Below are 25,975 nucleotides of genomic sequence, written 5' to 3' on the forward strand. Positions count from 1 at the left end.
CCTAATGTAAATGATGAGTTAATGGGTGCAGCACACCAACATGGCACATGTATACCTATGTAACAAACCTGCATGTTGTGCACACTTACCCTAGAACTTAAAGTATAATAAAATAAAAAAAATTTAAAAAGTTATTGTTCATAAAATATGAACATATGTTGACTTGTAATGGACTTATTGTGAATCTAAAATTTATAAAGTATTTTGTAAATTTCTAAAGTTTTAATCTATAATAGATTTCATCCACATAAACAAAATCTCCTTTGGGATCCTTGTGCCAGTTATTAATATATTACCTCTCAGCTCCAAATTCAGCCTAGTTGCCTGCTCTGTGATAATGGCACTGTGCTTTTTACATGTTTCACTTTTTCCAATCAGCAAGAAGTTAAACTTTGTGTGTAAGGGAACTGCACTGACACTGGTGAGAGATTGGTGTTGCCTATCTGCTTCTAGTGTGGTTTCATTACCAGGCTCCTAGAAAACATGCTTTCTGCAACAGTCAACTCAGGCATTGACAGTGAAATCAGGACCTCTGACATTGTGGAAATCTACAGCCCAACCTAAGTTACTGCTCCCCACATCCTCTCTTTTGCCTAGTGCACACCCGCTCATACCAGGGGCCCTATCATGCTTTTATCTAGCGAGTAGACCACTCTACCTTTACTCCACATGGCTCAGGCCACAATGCGCTAGGTTCCTTCAAGGGGAGACCGGTCCAGGTCCTAGTTTTAGCAATGTCTGCAGTGGTGCTCTGAGTCTGTGAGGGCCTGGACACGAACTTCAGGTCACCTGCACCCCAGAACATTCATTCCACTTGCTTGTGGACTGTGGACCAGCTTCATCCCAGGAAGCAGCAAAGTCCTCTATCATCCAGTGGGCTACCACCAAATCTTTTTCAACAGAGTCTGAGCCCCATCCTTGGGAACACAGTTTTTTGTTGTTGTTATTGCTTTTTGTTTGTTTTGTTGTTGTTTTTCTAAGTTTATTTTCCTTTGGGAACTGTCCCTCAGTCCTAGAGTGCCTTTTAGTGCTATCTTTCCATCTTCATGGTTATTCTCCATGATATCTCAGTAGTAATTCTTTACATTAAATTTTCCCTGTTAAAATTACTGTGTTGCTTCTGACTATTGATCGGAGCCAGAATAATTTCTAAGACATTTTATTAGTCTGTTCTCATGCTGTTAATAAAGCCATACCCATGACTGTGTAATTTATAGAAGAAAGAGGTTTAATTAACTCACAACTCCACATGGCTGGGGAAGCGATAAAGTCATGGTGGAAGGTAAATGAGCAGCAAAGTCACATCTTACATGGTGGCAGGCAAGACAGCTTGTGCAGGGGAGCTCCTATTTATAAAACCATCAGATCTCATGAGACTTATTCCCTACCATGAAAACAATATGGGGAAAACTGTCCCCATGATTCAATTATCTCTACCTGGCCCCGGCCCCATCTTTGATATGTGGAGAATATTATACTTTAAGGTGAGATTAGGTGGGGACAAAGCCCAACCATATTAGACAGTAAAAGGGTCCTGAGACCAAAAAGTTTGAGAATGGCTGCTTATAGGACATAGCAAAAGTAAATTCAGGTGACGGGCACTACTAGAGGAGCTAGGGAAGGATATCACTTGAAGTACTTGTCCCTCTAGCAACAAATCACCTCCATTTTAATAAAGCCTGGAAGATTGAAATGTCTTCTAAAATTCAAGGGAGAAATTCTCTTATGGTTATGAGACTTTTAGAGCACTCTCTTTTTTTACCTTTATGGTTTTAGTTCATAAAATTGGCCTTGATTCTGGGACATTTAAAAAATAGAGACTTACATATTTCCAAAATTAATCTATTCTTCAGTCTTTCACATTTATTTTAGTAGCCCTAAATTTGACCACTTCTCACCACCTTTATCACTATTACTGCTTGTCCAAGCCACCTCCATTTCCTGCTTAAATAATGACAATGGCATCCAAATTGGACTCTGGTTTCTTTATATACATGGCTGGTTGACATCTACGCAGCAGTGACACTGCAAAAGTATAAGTAAAATAATGTCACTCTTCTACCCAAACCTTCTGGTGGTCCCCCATATGGCTCAGAGTAAAAGACTGAGTCTTTACAATGGTCTAAGACTTTCTGTACAATTTTTCCTTCATCGCCTCTCTGCTCATATTATCTTGTACTTTCCTGTCACTTCTTCTGTTTCAGCCATACTGCCTCCTTGAAAAGAAGAGGTACATGCACCTTAGTGGTTTTGCACATATAGGCTCCTTGATGGCTGTTATTTTTTTGTTGTTGTTGTTATTATTGTTGTTTGTTTATTTCTATAACTCAGCACCCAGAACAACACCCGAAAACCATACACTACTCAAATATTTGTTGAATGAAGGAATAAGCCACGTTCTGAGCTGAAATGGCTACAGTAGTGTAGATAAAATCTAACAGTAATTTTTTTCTCTGAAACAAATCTTAACTCCCACATTCGTTTCTGGTTATGAATATTTTCTTACATTTTACATCCTTGGGGAGATAATATGGTTTCATTTAACTTTAAAATTATATTCCCAAGATTATGTCAGAATTAAACCCTAAGTTAGAACCAAGGCATTAAATTGTCATTGAAAAAACATTAATTGAGCTGCTATCACATTTAAGATACTCTTTTAGCTACAATGTAAGCCAAGACGCTAAAAATATGAGTCTTGCCAATTGTGTTAAAGACAACATAAAGTATACAGTGGACAATTTCACTGTCAAAATGGCAGACTGAGCACATACTGAAATCACTGCTTGCCACACCAAATCTACAAAAGTACAGAAAAAGAAACATAAAAACTGATTAATAAGCACATAGCTATGTCCAAAATACAGGAGAATTCTCAGAGGTGCTGAATTTGCACAATATATATGGAGGAAAAAAAAAGGCAGCCAACTGAAATTTGCCACAACAGTAATAAGCTGAGGACCCAAATACAATGTTACAGCCCACAAGGGACATCAGCACAGGCCAGAATATGAATGAGAGAATTCTGTTACAAAACAAAAGCGTACAACTAATGATTAGCAAACATCTGAGGGAGCTCAACACCACGAAAGAGATAATTTTTTAAAAACCAAACATACAAAAATGTCCAAGGAAACAATTAACTTACCCATCCAGAAATAGATTTTAAGTAACACAAAGTGAATGGGAATGTAATTCTCAATCTCATTTATCTAACAGAGTCTACAGTGAAAAAAAAAAACAAAACAAAAACAAAAACAAAAAAACACATGGTCTAGAAGACTTAGAAATTAAAAGAGAAAGAAAACTGTGAGATGCTGGGTAAGGCCAGTCTTTTGGGAAAAGTTAGATATCATCCATTTGTTATAGCAAACATAGGATTTGGATTGATGGGGAAGAAAGATAAATTCCATGCCACCAGAAATGGAAAAGTGACAAGGACTCAAACTATGAAGGCATACAGGGAGGACTGAACTTTCTGGAATACAGAATTGACATTGAGGAGAAGGGGAAGTTAAGAGTCAAAACTCAAGGCAGAGGCAAATTGAGGGGTGTTTGAAAAAAATTGGATTTGAGCTAACAAATGATGAGAAATGCTTGTAGGCTCATTAGCAGAGAAGAGACTTATGTCACCGGACAGCAGAGAACCTGTTTTAGAAACAATTATTCTTATATACAGAAAAAAAGTAGTAGTAAGTCATAGAAGGAGGAATCCTACCTATAGGAAGTGTTGGTGAGTACTTTTACAGGTTTCAAGGTTTCTGAAAAAATTTCCTAAGTGGTTAATATATCAGCTTCACACATTTTTTTGCTTATTAAACTTACATATTTTAAGAATAGTAATCAGTGGGTTAATATCTCTTGTGGAAGTTTTAATAAATGGCTGCAAAATGGTTGGCTCATTTTCTCTTGTGCTGTGGGGTTCATGTACTCTCCCTCTTACAACTAGATGGGTTTGGGAATGACTTTGAACACTAGATGGAGCAGAAGTGAATGCATGAATAACGGTTTGTGTATGTTTTTGGTGGGAGATAGGATTCTTAGGTAGCAATAGTAGTTGGAATAGAACTTGGTAACTTGAAGTGAGGTAAAGACAATGAACAAAAATGAAATTGAAAAAAAAAACACGAAAAATTTAAAACGTAAAGAAAATTCTTAAACATGCTGTTGGCTTTGGGGCTGGGTCATATGTGTATACTTGAATGGGCATTGAGGAGGCTTTGGGAGGGCTTAAAGGAAATTGAGAGAGCCCTTATTGGAAACTGGAGGAAAATAAAGTTCTCGGTAAGTAATGAGGGAGAGTTAAGCACAACTGGCATCAGCAGTAACATGCAAAATAGACAATGTACCCCATGCATTCACAGATCTAAGTGGATTCCCAAGCACGTGTTCAACGAGTGTCAATTGCTTTCTTGTAGTTGTGCATTCCTAAAGTGAGAAATAGAGACAGATGAGCTAAAGATCTTGTTTAGTTTTCAGGTGGAACTCAGAGAAAACTATTTAAAGTCAGGACTTCCTGGCATTAACAGACAGCTTATTCCCTGTGCATTGGTATAAGTCTTCTCAGAAGCAGGCATCAAGACAGAAATAGACAAACAGATTTATAGGGGGAAATATGTAATATCTGAATGGTCCAAAAAAAGCTGGCATATACAACCATATTAATTATCATTCCAAAGAAGGTGAGATTGGGGGGGACATGTGAGAATAAGGAGAAATATCTGTGAGGTATAAAAGGAGAGAGAGACTGGGGAGAGAGGCAGAGCTGGCAGACCCCAATGCATGTATGACACCTATGACAGTGTCGGGGTAGGCAGAGGATTGGATAGATGGAGTCTCAGACAATAGCAAGTTAAGAATTTTTTGCCAGGTAAAAATTGCTCTATGGGAATCAAGACTGATACAACAATGCTGATAGCTTCAGGGTGCAACAGCTGAGGCTGTCAATTAGAGTCCCTACAACAGAAAATCGGAGTCACAGTTCTTTAGCCACCACTCTTTAGTAAGTTCACTCCTTCTGCTGTACATATATACTTCTCTACATGTGTACAGTGAGCATCAGGTCCCTATGGGCCTCTTTTCCTGAGAGTAAACTTAGAGGTGTGAGGCTAGTGGGATGAACTACAGCCCCCAACATTTCACCTTATTGTGGAGCCATAAGCAACACTCGTTCTCTTCCTCCTCCACTATTAATTCTAAACTCCCCCTCGCTCTCAGCTTTTCCTTGTCTGCTCTTGCAGACTAACTAGTGTCCAAAATTTCATTCCTGAGTGGCTGAACTCTTGGCAACTGTACCTTGCTACATGTACTCACAGTTACAATGAAATGAAGAAATGCCAGGTGAGGCCCAAGTTGATCACCTGAATTCCACACCTATCTCCTCCCCATGTTCTACTGTGTGAAAGCAGCCCCACCTCCTTCTAATCAGGGTAAACTAGGAAGATGGTGATTCCACTTTTCACCTACTGTCTCCTAGACACAAGAAATCCTAAGTACTCCCAGATGATGGATGGTGCAGTCTGCCTGTTCAGAGTGTTTCCTCCAAGACAGGACTTCAGCTATGTTTTAGAAGGCTGTTCCTGCATTCTACTCGTCCGTCTGCTTCTGGAGAGTGTGGCACGTGATAAAACCCGTAGATGTCATGGTCATAAGTCCCCTCCCGCACCACCACTGATGTGGATCCCCAGGTAAGATATTATCCCTTATAAGATTCCTAGCTTTGAATCATTCTATAAGCATTCCATGAGAAATTGAATAATGGGTTGGCTCAGGCTCTTATAGAAGGAAAGGGAAATCCTTGTTCATAGTAGGTCTATATGTCTAAGAGGAAAAACCTGGCCCAATGCAGTTGACTTGCCTTCAAGAGTCTGGTTTGTCAGCTGAGTGCAGTGGCTCACACCTGTAATCCCAGCACTTTGGGAGGCCATGACGGGCTGATCACGAGGTCAGGAGTTCCAGACCAGCCTCACCAACATGATGAAACCCCGTCTCTCCTAAAAATACAAAAATTAAGGAGGCATGGTGGTGCACACCTGTAATCCCAACTACTTAGGAGGCTAAGGCAGGAGAATTGCTTGAACCCAGGAGGTGGATGTTGCAGTGAGCTGAGATCACGCCACTGCACTGCAGCCTGGGGGACAGAGTGTGACTCCATCTCATAAACAAAAGCAAAACAAAAAGAGTCCAGTTTCTCTTCTTGAGGAATGATAATATTGGCAACTAGACATTGGTCTCTATTGTGGATAAGCTTGACATTCAGAGGCAGCAGTAGCTAAATCTGCCTTTTTAAGTGTGAGTCTGTGCCTTTGAGTACATACATAACTTTCATCTCTGCCACCTTGGCCACTCCATTCGTGAGCTCATCATGTTGTTCCAGGGTGCCAAACAATCAAAGGTTTGCTATTGTCAAATGGCCAAGTAATTTTATATCCCTCATTTTTCACTGCCTTTTTCATAATAGATGCTTTCTGGTAAGCATTAAAGTTTAGTATAAAACCCTCAAATCCTGTGCTCAATCTTGCATGCCCACCTCTGTAGATACTTTTACCGCAGGCTTCCTTGTCTCTGATCTTGCAATCACTTCCCTAGTAGGCCTCTGATCAGAGAGAATGTCAGGTCATTGACCTCTGCCCAAGAATCTGTACATATTCTTGCCCCATACCATCACTTTCTTCTCAAAAGTAGATGGGCAAGTATATCACTAAAATTTCTGTCCATTAAGATTTTCTCTATTCATTGTCTTTCATGTGCACCCATGAATGTGGCTGTAATGCCATTGCTATCCAATGTTTGTTTGCATCTATGTACCAAGCTGACCTATACAGAAATCAAGGTTGGATTTTTTTTTCCTTCTTCAGCTGTTCTTACAAAGCCCCCTAATGGCTATAGTGCAAGCTGGAACAGAGGTGTTATTGCAAATATGGGAGTGATGTGAGGGTATGGGCTTCCTGCTCATGTAGTATACCATGTCCTCTAATCCTGTTCTGTCTGAAATCTAGATGTTCTATTTCCAACTTAAAATGGACTACTGCTTAGCCTATTTATCCGTTGAGTCTGTATAACTTGGATCTGGCAGAACTCAACTCATGATAAAAAGCTTCAGATGCATGGTCACTTTGTATTCCAAGGTCAAGAATTTTATTTCTACCATGCTAGGTAACACTCTAGTATCTGTTTCTCAAATGGTATATCATACTCTGCTAGGAACGTTATAGCCTTTTTCTAGAATTCCGAGTCTGCACTGGGACTTGCCATGAGCCCTATCCTGGCTTTTACTTCAACATTGACATCTCCATCATCATACGATCACCCAGATTTTATGACCCAAATCCAGTGACCAACCACACCGGTTTGTCTAAGACTTTCCTAATTTTAGCATTCCAAGTCTCATGTGCCAGGGAATTCTTTATTTCCTCTGTTAGTGTTTAAATTTTCAGCACTTATATCTCAATTTCTGAAGCTCTTGTGTCTTTACCAAGACCTCCGGCATACTAGCCACCTCTTTACATTTTGTTCATCAGCGTGATATAATCAGTCTAATGATCTGTATAATGTTTTTTTGGATGTCCAGGTGGTACAGGTTTCTTCAGACCATATTATGACAGAGCATGAGAATATCAGCATAAAAGTGAGGCAAAACTATAAATGAATATTGTTGTCTACCCCACATGAATGCAAACTGTTAGATATACTTTTCTATTCTGAATGGAAAAGAAAGCATTTTCTAAATCAGTGGCCACATACAATGTACATGAAGTCTTAATAATGTGTTTTTGCAATAATATTACATCTGGCATAGCAGTTGCAATCTGTAATGTCTATAGTCATATCCAGGATCCATCAAAGTTTTACTGGGGCTGAACTGGTGAATTAAATGGAGATATGATAGGATCCTCACTCCTATATCCTTTAGGACATTAATGATGACTCCAAACTCTGTCTACCACACAGTATCATATTGTTTTTGATTTATTGTCATGGTAGGGAAAGGTGGGACAGTTTCAGAGGTTCCTACTTAGCCTTCCCCACTATGATAATTCTTACTCCCCAGAACATTGTATTAGGTACGCTAAGAAACAGATGACAAGTGGGGATTACATGTCCAAGAGATTTACTGGAGTAAATGCCATGAGGGAAAAGAATGAAGAAGCCAAAGGAGGATGGGAAAACTATCAGTGTGTGATGCAGGTGTATCCACTGCAAAGGAGAGAGGGAAAAAAAGAGGTTTTGATAGGCGGATTTCACACTGCAGCACAGTTCTAAGAATTCTGCTAGGTTAATGGGGAGTCCATAGGTAAAAATTTCCTATTGAAGGAATCCTACACTTCACAGGAAAGCAATTTACTTAGTGTCCTTGCCACACTTGTTCATTGTGAGCAGCCCAGGAAAACATGGGCTCATCACGTACCTGGTGGATTCAGAGTGCAGCAGCTGGGATTATCCATCCATTGGCTTCTGCTCACAGGAGATCCGAGTGATACACTTTTATGGCCACCACTTCCAGTAACTCTAGCAGAATATTTCATATAACAAAAGGACTTGAGGCAAAGATCAAATCCAGGATGCTGTGAGAAATATATGGTTTAAAGATAAAAATGAAGCAAAGGATGACTGTAACATCTTTTGTAAGGCTTCTGAAAGGTTTAAGGTAGTGTCTCATAGACACCACCTTATATATATATATATATATATATATATAAGTATATATATAAAAGTATAGCATATAAAAGGTCTTTCTCAGACCTGCCTTGTTAAATAAGCACTAGGGGTTCTAAGACTCTTAAGGTATTGTCTCACAGAAGCTTTACAGAGTTTTTGAGAGAGAATAGATTGTTAGGTGTGGCTTTTGTCCAATAAAGTGGATGATAGATCAGCACACAAGAAACACACAAAGTTTTATAATTTTTATACAAACTTGGACTTGAAGGCACACAGACAATACAAAATTTAAAAAAAGACTTTGGACCCTTTGCTTTTTCCAAGTCAGAATCAGGTTGAAATAATTTTTCCGCTGCAAACAGGGCATATATTAAAAACAAAACAAAACAAAACAAAACAAAACAAAACAAAACAAAACCTCAGGAGACAGAACAAGAACCCAGAGTGGGAGGTAACAGCACAGATAACTCTAAGGCTGACAGCCAGAAAATAGGACTGGTCACTAATTTAGAAATCAGCAACTTATACTTGCCTGGATTTCAGAAACTCTGTGAATCAGTGACCATTGTGTAATTAATTCTGGTCCTTTTCTTCCCTTTCTCCCAACCCTTTATTTTTGAGCCGCACTACCACTGTAGTTATCCTATGCCTATTCCATCAGTGTAGTTTGGTTCTTTAATTCTCCCATCTTCACATGGAGAGGAATTGGACTCAAGGACTAAAATTGTACTAGAGGGATCACACCAAGGAAACTTATTCATATCTGGACCTGATTCAGATGACAGAACCTTGGACCTTGAACTTGAACTCAATGAGACATTTGGGGAGTCTTGGGAACATCTTAATCTATTTTGTAGATGTAATAAATATAAATAACTTGTGACCAAAGACAAACTTTGGTGGCTTTAAAAAATAATAATAGCAAATTATTTGACCCTTCTCACATGAGAGGTAGTTTCATGTTTTCTTGCCACCAGTATGGATGGGGTTGTATTTGCTTCAACTGGTAGAGCCCAGCACAGATGATCCTGTGTCAGTGGTGTTCATTTATAAAAGTCTATGCAACTTCTTGGGATGCTCACGTTCACGACACTTTCTCCTGGAACCCAGCCATTGCGTTGTGAGAATCCCAAACCACATGAAAAAGCCTCATGTAGGTGCTCCAGTTTATATCCTCAGCTGAGCCTGTCCTTTAAGTCACTCTAACTCTGGTGTCAGAAAGACATGAGAAGAAAGCTCTAGAGGAATGTAGTTCCCTGCTGGAATAGTCCCAGGTGAGTCTCAGACGTTGTGAAGCAGACAGGCTAGCTCCATTGTGCCCTGTCCTAATTTTTGACCTGCAGAATTCTGAGCACAAGAAAATAGTGTGCTTTCAACTCCAAGTTTTGTGTGGTTTGTCTGGCAGCAATAGTAACTAAAATGTCATGGAATATTTTTTATTGGAAAAGCTAAAAGCAAAAGATCTAAATTCAAAATAAGACTCTAACTTAGGTTTCAAGTCTATTCCAAATCAATTACCTGTTTGTTTATTTTTTTCCCAGAGTATTTGTAACTACAACAGTCATTATGCCTGTTGAGTTTCTAACCACATTTGTCCATAATTTTGACTTTAGAATGTGAAAGAGACATCTAAAATGATGCTTCAGGAAACATTATTATTCCAAACCAGCATATTTTGGAATGCAAAATAATATTTGGCACTTATTCTTGAGTCATCACTAAATAATTATTAATCTGACAATATTTTGTTCTCAGGAAAATGAGAAAAATACTTGCATTGCTAGAATATGCATAGAAATATAAGTATTCACTGAATATTTTTTAAACTTTAATTCATCAAAAAGGAAATACATGTTTCTGTTCACGGAAGTGAAGGTGTGTATGCATGAGAAAGAGAGAAAACAGAGGAGGGGGAGAGAGAGAGTGATGGAAGGGTAAAAGAGAAAGGAAGCATATAAAGTATGAAACAGTACTTTTGTGTGTTTCCATGAACTACATTTTTCTAAATATACACAAAACGAGGCTACAGAGATAATTTTCTCATTCATCAATTAAAATTTAGTCAATTTTACTTGACTACTTTTTTTTTTTTCTGAATAACAGTATTTCTGGAGCTTAAGGGATATTTAGGTTCTTTCTCAGAAGGACCTTTGAATAGCCTGTGGTGATAGAACAGACCTTCATTCAGTGAAACCTTGCTGACAGCTGAGAGTACAACATTGCATTTTGTACCCTCAGGATAATATAATTGCTGGGATGCAATTGCTCTTTCATCTTTTGGTGGTAATCAATCAGTGATTGACAAGTCTAATTAGAAGCCTTGGTATGTGCAATATGATAGCGCTTTCTAGCAGTAGTGTAGCCTAAAACGTCTTTTTAACAATCCTGTAAGAAAAAACATAACATTTTATGGATATTTCAATTACATTTCTGTCATTATTGTTTGCAGATGTGGAAAGGTTTTATTGGGGTAGGAGAATGCCACCTTTGGAAGTATAAATATACCACTCCAATGGTTTTATGATGTCTACTAAGGCCTCAGTATTTCTGCTCTAAAGGTTTGATTATTTTTCAAATTGGCAAAGACAGATTTTGCATGTGTGTAATTTTTTATTGTATTCATAATATAATGTATTTCAGGTGCATAGATTTACATTTTGACAAAAAATATTTCCCCCACCTTCTTCCCAACAGAGATAATTCATAATGGGATAGAGTAATCTGAAGAGAAATGGCATCTGCTAAAATATATGGTGCTTGGTTACAAAGTCAAGATAAAATATCATATTTTGTTAGGCACTGAAAATATCTAGAAAACTCAGTGCTTATTTCTTTCTATAATATGACATGTGTTAAGTCTCTGAACAGATTTTTTTTTTTTTCACATAGAAATATCTTCAAAAATGTTAAACTTCAAACTGGATAATTACACTGTATATTTGTCTTTTAGCATTTCAATTAGGATCTGTTAATCTTGAACTTGTGCAACTTAATTTGTATGCAGAAGGAGAAAGTGGAATTACAGGAAGTATTAAACCATTATTTTTGTTCTTGATAAAATGATGAAATAATGTACAAAGTGCTTTCCTTCACTTTTCTGATATTTCTTTTAGAAAATGAGCCTTTCCATCATACAGAAAGTGATAAATTACTGAGAAGGCATACTATCCTTTCTTGCAGAATGTGGATTGTATTGAAGACATGGATTTTCCTGAAATGCCAGAGGAAAAGACAATATAAAAAATACCATTATATTTTTACTCTGAATATCTTAGTACAATGTTTTGAAATAAATGTCTCCTTAGGCGTTCTGCAAATTAGTGAACACATAATTTCAAAACTAATTTTAAAGCTGAAAACTAAATTTAAATCTGAAAGGTCAGTACAATCTCTAGAAAAGCACCAAAACATAGTCTTTAGAAAGGTTTTGATAAGTTGACTGGGGGATTCATTTGAAAGCACAACAGAGTGGATACAACTCAACATTTTTCCCTCTGAAGATGGTTTTTGATCTTTACATGAGATATTTATTATTTTTTCATACTTTAAAACACTGCAAGTGTTCTCTTTAATATGGTCACTCCACACACCGCTGTGGTACATCTAGAACTCAATAGAAATATCCCATTTCTGATTACTTCACCTGGTCACCATCCCCCACCGATTATATGATTGCTTTTACATTCAAATTGAAAATACCACCTGAATATGATAGTTGATGCCACCCAAAAATCATGTTAAAAGCAAGCAAGAGAAAGGTGTTTATTTTATTTAAAAAGAATGTTTAGAGAATATATGTGAAAATCATTCTCTATCTGCATTGGAAGGTAATCACAATTAAGATGAATCACCGGGGGGTGGAGCAAGATGGCTGAATAGGAACAGCTCCAGTCTCCAACTCTCAGTGCGAATGACACAGAAGAACGGTGATTTCTACATTTTCAACTGAGGTACTGGGGTCATCTCACTAGGGAGTGTCGGACAATCGGTGCTGGTCAGCTGCTGCAGCCCGACCAGCAAGAGCTGAAGCAGGGTGAGGAATCGCCTCCCCTGGGAAGCACAAGGGGGAAGGGAATCCCTTTTCCTAGCCAGGGGAACTGAGACACACAACACCTGGAAAATCGGGTAACTCCCACCCCAATACTGCGCTTTAAGCAAACGGGCACACCAGGAGAATATATCCCACACCTGGCCGGGAGGGTCCCACGCCCACGGAGCCTCCCTCATTGCTAACACAGCAGTCTGGGATCTAACTACAAGGCAGCAGCGAGGCTGGGGGAGGGGCAACCGCCATTGCTGAGGCTTAAGTAGGTAAACAAAGCCGCTGGGAAGCTCGAACTGGGTGGAGCTCACAGCAGCTCAAGGAAACCTGCCTGTCTCTGTAGACTCCACCTCTGGGGACAGGGCACAGCTAAACAACAACAAAAAAGCAGCAGAACCTCTGCAGATGAAAACGACTCTGTCTGACAGCTTTGAAGGGAGCAGTGGATCTCCCAACACGGAGGTTGAGATCTGAGAACGGACAGACTGCCTGCTCAAGTGGGTTCCTGACCCCTGAGTAGCCTAACTGGGAGACATCCCCCACTAGGGGCAGTCTGACACCCCACAACTCACAGGGTGGGGTACACCCCTGAGAGGAAGCTTCCAAAGGAAGAATCAGACAGGTACACTCGCTGTTCAGCAATATTCTATCTTCTGCAACCTCTGCTGCTGATACCCAGGCAAACAGGGTCTGGAGTGGACCTCAAGCAATCTCCAACAGACCTACAGCTGAGGGTCCTGACTGTCAAAAGGAAAACTATCAAACAGGAAGGACACCTATACCAAAACCCCATCAGTACGTCACCATCATCAAAGACCAGAGACAGATAAAATTACAAAGATGGGGAAAAAGCAGGGCAGAAAAGCTGGAAATTCAAAAAATAAGAGCGCATCTCCCCCTGCAAAGGAGCGCAGCCCATCGCCAGCAACGGATGAAAGCTGGTCAGAAAACGACTTTCGCGAGATGAGAGAAGAAGGCTTCAGTCCATCAAACTTCTCAGAGCTAAAGGAGGAATTACGTACCCAGCATAAAGAAACTAAAAATCTTGAAAAAAGAGTGGAAGAATTGATAACTAGAATAATTAATGCAGAGAAGCTCATAAACGAAATGACAGATGTGAAAACCATGACACTAGAAATACGTGACAAATGCACAAGCTTCAGTAACCGACTCGATCAACTGGAAGAAAGAGTATCAGCGATTGAGGATCAAATGAATGAAATGAAGCAAGAAGAGAAATCTAAAGAAAAAGGAAGAAAAAGAAATGAACAAAGCCTGCAAGAAGTATGGGGTTATGTAAAAAGACCAAATCTACATCTGATTGGGGTGCCTGAAAGTGAGGGGGAAAATGGAACCAAGTTGGAAAACACTCTTCAGGATATCATCCAGGAGAACTTCCCCAACCTAGTAGGGCAGGCCAACATTCAAATTCAGGAAATACAGAGAACGCCACAAAGATACTCCTCCAGAAGAGCAACTCCAAGACACATCATTGCCAGATTCACCAAAGTTGAAATGAAGGAAAAAATCTTAAGGGCAGCCAGAGAGAAAAGTCGGGTTACCCACAAAGGGAAGCCCATCAGACTAACAGCAGATCTCTCAGCAGAAACTCTACAAGCCAGAAGAGAGTGGGGGCTAATATTCAACATTATTAAAGAAAAGAATTTTCAACCCAGAATTTCATATCCAGCCAAACTAAGTTTCATAAGTGAAGGAGAAATAAAATCCTTTACAGATAAGCAAATGCTTAGAGATTTTGTCACCACCAGGCCTGCCTTACAAGAGACCCTGAAGGAAGCCCTAAACATGGAAAGGAACAACCGGTACCAGCCATTGCAAAAACATGCCAAAATGTAAAGACCATCGAGGCTAGGAAGAAACTGCATCAACTAATGACCAAAATAACCAGTTAATATCATAATGGCAGGATCAAGTTCACACATAACCATATTAACCTTAAATGTAAATGGACTAAATGGTCCAATTGAAAGACACAGACTGGCAAACTGGATAAAGAGTCAAGACCCATCAGTCTGCTGTATTCAGGAGACCCATCTCACATACAGAGACATACATAGGCTCAAAATAAAGGGATGGAGGAAGATCTACCAAGCAAATGAAGAACAACAAAAAAAAGCAGGGGTTGCAATCCTAGTCTCTGATTAAACAGACTTTAAACCATCAAAGATCAAAAGAGACAAAGAAGACCATTACATAATGGTAAAGGGATCAATTCAACAGAAAGAGCTAACTATCCTAAATATATATGCACCCAATACAGGAGCACCCAGATTCATAAAGCAAGTCCTTAGAGACTTACAAAGAGACTTAGACTCCCATACAATAATAATGGGAGACTTCGACACCCCACTGTCAACATTAGACAGATCAACGAGACAGAAAGTTAACAAGGATATCCAGGAATTGAACTCATCTCTGCACCAAGCAGACCTAATAGATATCTAGAGAACTCTCCACCCCAAATCAACAGAATATACATTCTTCTCAGCACCACATCGCACTTATTCCAAAATTGACCACATAATTGGAAGTAAAGCACTCCTCAGAAAATGTACACGAACAGAAATTATAACAAACTGTCACTCAGACCACAGTGCAATCAAACTAGAACTCAGGACTAAGAAACTCAATCAAAACCGCTCAACTGCATGGAAACTGAACAACCTGCTCCTGAATGACTACTGGGTACATAATGAAATGAAAGCAGAAATAAAGATGTTCTTTGAAACCAATGAGAACAAAAATACAACATACCAGAATCTCTGGGACACATTTAAAGCAGTGTGTAGAGGGAAATTTATAGCAGTAAATGCCCACAAGAGAAAGCAGGAAAGATCTAAAATTGACACTCTAACATGACAATTAAAAGAACTAGAGAGGCACGAGCAAACACATTCAAAAGCTAGCAGAAAGCAAGAAATAACTAAGATCAGAGCAGAACTGAAGGAGATAGAGACACAAAAAATCCTCCAAAAAATCAATTAATCCAGGAGTTGGTTTTTTGAAAAGATCAACAAAATTGACAGACCGCTAGCAAGACTAATAAAGAAGAAAAGAGAGAGGAATCAAATAGGCACAATAAAAAATGATAAAGGGGATATCACCACCGACCCCACAGAAATACAAACCACCATCAGAGAATACTATAAACACCTCTATGCAAATCAACTAGAAAATCTAAAAGAAATGGATAATTTCCTGGACACTTACACTCTTCCAAGACTAAACCAGGAAGAAGTTGAATCCCTGAATAGACCAATAGCAGGCTCTGAAATTGAGGCAATAATTAATAGCCTACCCACCAAAAAAAGTCCAGGACCAGATGGATTCACAGCTGAATTCTACCAGAGGTACAAGGAGGAGCTGGTACCATTCCTTCTGAAAATATTCCAATTAATAGAAAAAGTGGGAATCCTCCCTAACTCATTTTATGAGGCCAACATCATCCTGATACCAAAGCCTGACAGAGACACAACAAAAAAAGAGAATTTTAGACCAATATTCCTGATGAACATCGATGCAAAAATCCTCAATAAAATACTGGCAAACCAGATCCAGCAGCACATTAAAAAGCTTATCCACCATGATCAAGTGGGCTTCATCCCTGGGATGCAAGGCTGGTTCCACATTCGCAAATCAATAAACGTAATCCAGCATGTAAACAGAACCAAAGACAAGAACCACATGATTATCTCAATAGATGCAGAAAAGGCTTTTGACAAAATTCAACAGCCCTTCATGCTGAAAACGCTCAATAAATTCGGTATTGATGGAACATACCTCAAAATAATAAGAGCTATTTATGACAAACCCACAGCTAATATCATACTGAATGGGCAAAAACTGGAAAAATTCCCTTTGAAAACTGGCACAAGACAGGGATGCCCTCTCTCACCACTCCTATTCAACATAGTGTTGGAATTTCTGGCTAGGGCAATCAGGCAAGGGAAAGAAATAAAAAGTATTCAGTTAGGAAAAGAAGAAGTCAAATTGTCCCTGTTTGCAGATGACATGATTGTATATTTAGAAAACCCCATCGTCTCAGCCCAAAATCTCCTTAAGCTGATAAGCAACTTCAGCAAAGTCTCAGGATACAAAATTAATGTGCAAAAAATCACAAGCATTCTTGTACACCAGTAACAGACAAACAGAGAGCCAAATCATGAATGAACTTCCATTCACAATTGCTTCAAAGAGAATAAAATACCTAGGAATCAAACTTACAAGGGATGTCAAGGACCTCTTCAAGGAGAACTACAAACCACTGCTCAGTGACATCAAAGATGACACAAACAAATGGAAGAACATACCATGCTCATGGATAGGAAGAATCAATATCATGAAAATGGCCATACTGCCCAAGGTTATTTATCGATTCAATGCCATCCCCATCAAGCTACCAATGACTTTCTTCACAGAATTGGAAAAAACTGCTTTAAAGTTCATATGGAACCAAAAAAGAGCCCGCATTGCCAAGACCATCCTAAGTCTAAAGGACCAAGCTGGAGGCGTCACGCTACCTGACTTCAAACTATACTACAAGGCTACAGTAACCAAAACAGCATGGTACCGGTAACAAAACAGATATAGACCAATGGAACAGAACAGAGTCCTCAGAAATAATACCACACATCTACAGCCATCTGATCTTTGACAAACCTGAGAGAAACAAGAAATGGGGAAAGGATTCCCTATTTAATAAATGGTGCTGGGAAAATTGGCTAGCCATAAGTAGAAAGCTGAAACTGGATCCTTTCCTTCCTCCTTATACAAAGATTAATTCAAGATGGATTAGCGACTTAAATGTTAGAACTAATACCATAAAAACCCTAGAAGAAAACCTAGGTAGTACCATTCAGGACATAGGCATGGGCAAGGACTTCATGTCTAAAACACCAAAAGCAATGGCAGCAAAAGCCAAAATTGACAAATGGGATCTAATTAAACTAAAGAGCTTCTGCACAGCAAAAGAAAGTACCATCAGAGTGAACAGACAACCTACAGAATGGGAGAAAATTTTTGCAACCTACTCATCTGACAAAGGGCTAATATCCAGAACCTATAAAGAACTCAAACAAATATACAAGAAAAAAACAAACAACCCCATCAAAAAGTGGGGAAAGGATATGAACAGACATTTCTCAAAAGAAGACATCCATACAGCCAACAGACACATGAAAAAATGCTCATCATCACTCGCCATCAGAGAAATGCAAATCAAAACCACAATGAGATACCATCTCACACCAGTTAGAATGGCAATCATTAAGAAGTCAAGAAGCAACAGGTGTTGGAGAGGATGTGGAGAAATAGGAACACTTTTACACTGTTGGTGGGATTGTAAACTAGTTCAACCATTATGGAAAACCGTATGGCAATTCCTCAAGGATCAAAACTAGATGTACCATATGACCCAGCCATCCCATTACTGGGTATATACCCAAAGGATTATAAATTATTCTACTACAAAGACACATGCACACGTATGTTTATTGCGGCACTATTCACAATAGCAAAGACTTGGAATCAACCCAAATGTCCATCTGTGACAGACTGGATTAAGAAAATGTGGCACATATACACCATGGAACACTATGCAGCCATAAAAAAGGATGAGTTTGTGTCCTTTGTAGGGACATGGATGCAGCTGGAAACCATCACTCTTAGCAAACTATCACAAGAAGAGAAAACCAAACACCGCATGTTCTCACTCATAGGTGGGAACTGAACCATGAGATCACTTGGACACAGGAAGGGGAACATCACACAGTGGGGCCTATCATGGGGAAGGGGGAGGGGAGAGAGATTGCATTGGGAGTTATAGTTGATATAAATGATGAATTGATGGGTGCTGACGAGTTGATGGGTGCAGCACACCAACATGGCACAAGTATACATATGTAACAAACCTGCACGTTATGCACATGTACCCTAGAACTTAAAGTATAATAAAAAAATTTAAAAAAAAAAGAAATCAACAACAACAACAAAAAAGATGAATCACCTTGTGAAATCACATCAACCTATTTCCAAAGAAAATGTCTAGAATCTGTATTCCCTGTACGTCCCCCATCATGATATCCTGTCGATTGTGGTTTTCAAAGTACCTTTTTACTTTACATGTATGTCAAAATCCTATTTCCAATTGTGCAAATTACTTCCACAAAATATTTTAAGTTATTGCCCAGAGATCCTATGTATCCTTCATTTACATATAAAATTACGTTTTATATCACCCCTCTATTTACAACCATTGTCTAGTGTGCATGTAATAATAAGGCCATGGGAAAACATCTTGCAAATTGTGTAGTTTGAGTCCTGGAGGCAGTAGCCTAATGTAGTTGCAAGAGGGAGATGTACATGGGAAAAAAACTTGTGAATAACGGTGTTGCAGACAGCACACATTCCAAAATATATTGGTCTGCTTGCCCAACCCAGTGAAGTTTGTAACATGCCATGCCCTGGTGCAATGAACAGCCTTTACAGACCAGGAAATTTGTCCAGCCTGCTTATATTTGAAGACATCATTCACTTGCATCTCTTAGAATCTTTAATTTGCAGGCTGGGTGCAGTGGCTCACATCTTAATCTCAGCACTTTGGGAGGCTGAGGTGAGCAGATCACAAGGTCAGGAGGTTGAGACCATATTGGCTAACACCGTGAAACCCTGATTGTACCAAAAAATACAAAAAATTAACCGGAAGTGGTGGCGGGCGCCTGCAGTCTCATCTAATCAGGAGGCTGAGACAGGAGAATGGCGTGAAACCAAGAGGCAGACCTTTCAGTGAGCCGAGATCATGCCACTGCACTCCAGCCTGGGCAACAGAGTGAGACTCTGTCTCAAAAAAAAAAAAAAAAAGAAAAAATTCTTTAATTTGCAGAGATTAGTTCAAAGACATTTGTTCATAGACAGAGCCATTGAGTAATAGCAGAAATGTGTCAATTTATGCTAAGATGATGTAAAAGACTTCATATTTAAAATATTAACTTTTGTTTAATTATAGTAAGAATCTAAAATATTGTTGATATAGCAACTGATATCAAACAACAGTCAGAAGTAATTGATTCCTGCTTGGGGTATGTGGGTGAGAAGAACAGAATGACAAAAAGGGAAAACATTTCAGACTGTGACTAAGACACAGAAAACCCTAGTTATTGTTTGCTTTAGAAATATTTTCAAATGATTAGGAGGAAATAACTTCAGATCCACCTTGTAATTATAGCCATATATTGTTTGGAATTTGCCACTAAACATTTTTTTCATAAGCTGCTCTCTTTATTTGCTAATGTTACTTTATATATTTTCAAGAATACTTTATTTGATTTTATAAGATCCTGAATGTAAAGAAAAAAATAAAACTGGAGGCATTTTAGGGCATGCTTCAAGAACTAAAAAGAGCTCCTGCATATATTCCCAGTCACCTTGTCTCCAGCATCCTGTTGAATATTCCCCCTACATGAGCTTCAACTATATACTGAATCATCATCATCATCATCATCATCATCATCATCATTCTGCAATCAGTCCTCATTGACTAGCCTCCAAAAAAGACTAGGCATTGGGAAGATTTGTTTAGAAATACCATTTTGCATTAGGTTGATGCAAAAGTAATTGAGGTTATTGCATTGTTGAAATTTGCTGTTTGATATTGGAATACATTCTTAAATAAATGTGATTATGTTATACATCATTTTAATACGCATTTCTCACTTCATTTTTTTTTTTTTTTTTTTTGCTAGTAACGAATTACTTGCTGTCTATTCTGTTTATTTTAGACTATGGAAATGATATTAGACACTAAGCAAATTTCAGTGACTTTCTTATTCGAGTTCAAAATGGGTTATAAAGCAGCAGAGACAACTCACAACATCAACAGCACATTTGGCCCAGGAACTGCTAACATACAGTGGAGTGGTAGTTCAAGAGTTTTCCGATGGAGAGGAAAGCTTTGAAGATGAGGAGCATAACACCCTGCCATCGGAAACTGGCAACGAAGAAATCATATCATTTGCAGCAACATGGATAAAATTGGAGGTCATTATCTTCAGTGAAATAAGCCAAGCACAAAAAGACAAATTGCATGTTCTCACTTATATGTGGGAGCTAAACACTTTGAACATGTAGAGGTAGAGAGTGGAAAAATAGATAACAGAGACTGGGAAGGGTGAGAAGAGGGGAGTGAGGAGAATGAAAAGAAATGGGTTAAAGGGTAAAAACATACAGTAAGATGGAAGGAATAAATCCAATGTTTGATAACAGAGTAGAATGAGTAACTCAACAAAAACATATTGTGTTTGGGTGATGGACACCCTGAATATCTTGATTTGATTACTATGTATTTTATACATGTAACACAATTCTCATGTGCCCCATCAATTTGCATGAACAAAAGAAAAGAATATCATATAGGAGGAGTATTATGGAGCTTTCAACACAAAATCAAAGTTCTTCAAGTAAGGAATCTTTCTTTGGTTTAATACAGTAGAACTTCCATTTTCAAGAAGAGTTTTTCCATATGTGCTTGTAAGAGAGGGTGAGCTTATTAGTTTGACATATTTTTAATTAGCTGACAAGTTATAATTCCCTATGTTTGTGTACAGTGAGACTTCATCACTTTAACGAAAAAAATTCAGATTGTCCATACCATGAATAAAATATTCCGAAGCAGATTGGAAAGAAAGATGCCAAATATTCATTCTATTTTCCTGGATTCATTGGTAAAACTGCCCTGTATCTGAGCACTAACTGTAAGCATTTTGATACCCAAAGCAGAGCTTACCCATGTCAGTTCCTCACATATGCTCTGTGTCTTCTCAACAGTATTTTCTTCCCAAATATTTACTTGGAGAACTATAAAGAACGTTTAGTGCACTAAACTCATCAACAACAATGTTCTAAAGAGGCTATAGTGTCTGACTAAAAGGGTAACTAAATTTAATTGTAAAATTCTTTGAATAGTGAACAATATTAGGTATTTTAAGTGGAAATTGAGATAAAGCATCATTGATTCTACTCTTAAACTGTCTAAAATTAAATAAATGACAAAGTTTCCATTTAACCTGCATTTCTTTATAGCATATACCTAGTGCAGGCAATCTCTTTAAACTCAAATGTTACTGGAAACTGTGAAGTACAGTTTGGTCATAAAACATTGCCTTCAACCTTTCAGGCATAAGTTGAAATTGGGTAAATTTGACTAATGGACAAATATGCTGAAACATAAAGTATAAACATTTTGAAAATTTACTAAATATTCCAGTTCCTAGACTATTAAAACTTTCTAGGCAGGATATATGACATTTTTTGCTAGAGTGAAAATATTAGGAGTGGAAAGCAAAGGATGTTACTATAGATACAGAAAAACAGAAAAATAATCTTCAGCTGATGGAGAAAAAATGATATATGGAAGAAAGAAACACAAAAATTACTTAAAGAGGTAACCTAATTGGGATGATGTTAAAGATGTATCTTAAGAAATAATGTAATAGGGATAAGAAACTTATTGGGGTCAGAGGAAAAAATAAGTAGTAAATCTCTTTAACAAACAGACCACTGGATGCCTAAGATGAGTCTCAGAGGAGGGTGATTGAACACTAGGGTTGGTGTTAACCAAACATGAATGTAATGTTTACATCCCTCCCTCCCTTCTATTCAAGGATGAGTTTGGTTTTCATCTTAACATGGATCAGCAAATATCGTTGTATTTCAAGGAATTAAATATCTCATTACAAATTAATACAATGGCAATTTGCTTAATTGAGGATACTCTGAAATAGTTAATTGGAATGGATTCTCATACCAGACTGTCTAGTTTGATCATTTTCTGAGTATGTTGAAACTGAGCTCTTTAACTTGTAAAGAGAGGACCAGACACACTTTAAATAACAAGGAAGTATTTAAGGATGTAGAAGTTACATTCATATCTGATTAGCAACTTTGTCTACATTTCAAATCCTATGTAAATTATTTTGTTCAAGAAAAGCTTGAGTAGAATTCATCTATTCTAAGATGCCTGAGGGTTTTCATACAATAAAGATATGGGAAGAATGATAAATCTCAATATGCTTTGATTTTCTAATCTGTGTAAAGGGGAGTAATAATACCTACCTTGTCGTGTAGGTGTATTAGTTTATTTTCACACTGCTATGAAGACATACCTGAAACTAGGTAATTTGTGAAGAAAAAAAGAGGTTTAATGGAGTTACAATTCCATATGGCTGGGGAGGCCTCATAATCATGGCCGAAAGCAAAGGAGGAGTAAAGGCATGTGTTACATGGCAGCAGGCAAGAGAGCCTGTGTAGAGGAATTGCTCTTTATAAAACCATCAGCTCTCATGAGACTTATCCACTATCATGAGAACAGACCAGGAAAATCCCACTCCTGTGATTCAATTACCTCCCACAGGGTCCCTTTCCCAACATGTGGGGGTTATAGGAGCTACAATTCAAGATAAAATTTGGGTGAAGACACAGCCAAATCATATCAGTAGGTATGAATAGTAAATAAGATAAGGTATGAAAGCACCTTTCCAATTAACTATTTCAAAGTGTCCTCAATTAAGCAAATTGCCATTGTATTAATTTGTAATCAGATATTTAATTTCCTGAAATACAATGATATTTGCTGATCCGTGTTAAGATGAAAACCAAACTCATCCTTGAATAGAAGGGAGGGAGGGATGTAATTCACACAATTAGTGTTTGTTTTCGTAATAATTGAGATGAAGATGAAAGAAAGTGACAATGAAAGGAAAGGCAGAAGAACAATATTCAAAATATAATTTTCAAAAAGGCTAGGTCCAGCAGATAGAAAATTAAAAATAAAGCATTTGATTGAAAGTCAAACATTTGCCTAGTTTTTGTTCTGAAAATGATCTTACAGAATTTTGTTTCACTTTCTAGTAAATGTTTCTTCAGTTTTACTTACATGTTATTTCCCACAGAATATTAATATCCATTGGAATGTAAAAGAATTCACACTTCAGAAATAAAAAAGCATGTTAAAATAAAATTTTAATAACATAAATAAGAACAAAATATAATAGGCCTTTATTGTGATGTTCACATTTAACAAGACAGAAAAAAAACAAAACAAAAACCTGGCTGACCATACTTTACTTATTTATAATCTGTGGAATATTAGATTAGGAACAGTGCATTTGATAAATACCTCTGAATTGCATTTAAGCATTTTTATTATCTTGGCCAATAATACATGTAAAACATTTTACACTAAGGTTTATAGTAGGTTTAGAAGGAAAAAAAGAAAATAAGCTTACCTGAAAATAAGCTACCAAGCTCAAAGGAGATTGTAATCCATGAGTAAAATATTTCACTTTTTCCCTTAATCTAAATGGACTGCTCAATAACTTGGTATTAAAAGTCAGTTCTAAGTTAGGTCTAAGTTCCAACTTTTTCAATTTTATGGTTATCTATAAACCTGGATTTAGTATATGACTCTTTCCCAAAAGCTATAATTTTGGAGTTACTGTAATTAAATTTAAGTTCTTATCTACTAGAAAGGATGGTAAAATATCTTTCAAATACACTTAGGGTCAGGTCTTCAGAAGGTTGTGGGCAAGGGTGGTGAGGGTATCTATGATAAGAGCTCACATTTTCTTTCACCTCAGGAGAAATGCTTGCAGGATAATAACTATTCACATTTAGTTCACTGAAGGGAACCGACAACTGTTGGTGTTTTCAAATAACTAGGAAAAGCCAAATTAATTTCAAATTAAATTGATGGGTGTTTGTGGCATATTGAAACCTGGGGCCATGACTGGAATGTTCCTGGGGGTTAATTGTTCTATGATTTCAGCCTGTAGTGTTATGTTGTCTATCAGAGTAGGGAATTCATAGTATTCATTAAATTGGAAAGGCAACAGAAGTGATGACAGAAAAACCAAAGTATAAAATATAAAATTTAGAGATAGATAGATAGACAGTAGATAATATAGATACAGACAATTTAAGCTTGTTTTTTTTATTCTGAAATAAAAGGTAATCTCTAGATTCTCAAATATTAGTAGACAAGGGGCTTTTAGATTCTAGTTTTTGAGTGAAGGAGGAAAAATATAAAGGCAAATTGATTAAAAACAAAGTACAAAGCGAATACATATTCAAAAGGATAAAAATAAAGTAATGCATTTAAAGTGAAATAAAGTCAAGTAATTATGAGTTCATGTAGCACAACATAAATTTTTATCAAAAGGTAGGAAGATTCCCAAGAAGATCTCAAAGGATAAAATGTTTCTGTAAAAAGCTATAGAAACAAGGAGAGTGACATCATCTGGTGCTAACAAATGTGGAACACTTCACTGAGTACTCTGAACAGTTTTTGCAGCCTGTGATTGTGAAGAAAGAATATTGTCTGAGGAGAAGGAGAGATAAAACTGAGACTCTCAAGGTCTTCTCCAGTCTCATGAATTTATGATAAGATGAAATATAAAGAAAAAATAGCTTGATGGTAATTGATACAATGAACCCCAGATACAATTAGGGACCAAAAGATATAGACAAATAGAAAAGAGGCAAGGACGTTGTCATCTCAAGGCAATCATAAATTTCTCTGTCAGGTAAAGATGCAATGTGTCTAGGTTTAGTTCCTTCCTTTGCGTTTGGGATGAGATTTTCATAGCTTCTGAATGTCCAAAAAATTCAACCCTATATGTTTGATCTTAATTCCCTTGGTGTAAACATTGAAAATGTGCTCCTTGGTCTGTCTTCCTTGGTCAACCTCAATGACTTATGTATAAATTCAGCAATAATTCAACAGGGTTTGGAGCCCCCGTAACACAGATTGAGATGAATGACCAGCTCAAATTTTCTTAGTTGAATAGAGAAGGGGGAAAATACTACAGCCACAAATTATGATGTCAGGATGATATTCACGGCTTCAAATATTAGGGCTTCGAAGGGATGAGAATTTTAGTTAAAAAGCTTTCTTCCTCATTTTTATATCAGCTTCCCTTTGGTATCTTTTCCATTTTTCTGAGACTAAAAATCTCTAAATTTGACCTTCTCTTTATATAATTTAAATTAATTATCTGAATAATCAAAGATTTTTATTGCATTTTCTGGAGCAACAACAGCTGGGTCCGCTCTTAGGAGGTTTTAAGATTCATAGGGTTAAAGACTATCTATCCTCTCTTTCTCTGTCAAACACAGCAATAATGTAGCTATAATAATCAGGTTATATTTTCTCTACTATGTTGAAAATGGAAGATATCACAGTCTGATAATTCCTCCTGAGAG

The sequence above is a fragment of the Trachypithecus francoisi genome, unplaced genomic scaffold (genome assembly GCF_009764315.1).
Source record: "Trachypithecus francoisi isolate TF-2019V2 unplaced genomic scaffold, Tfra_2.0 Lachesis_group13, whole genome shotgun sequence".
Classification (NCBI taxonomy): domain Eukaryota; kingdom Metazoa; phylum Chordata; class Mammalia; order Primates; family Cercopithecidae; genus Trachypithecus; species Trachypithecus francoisi.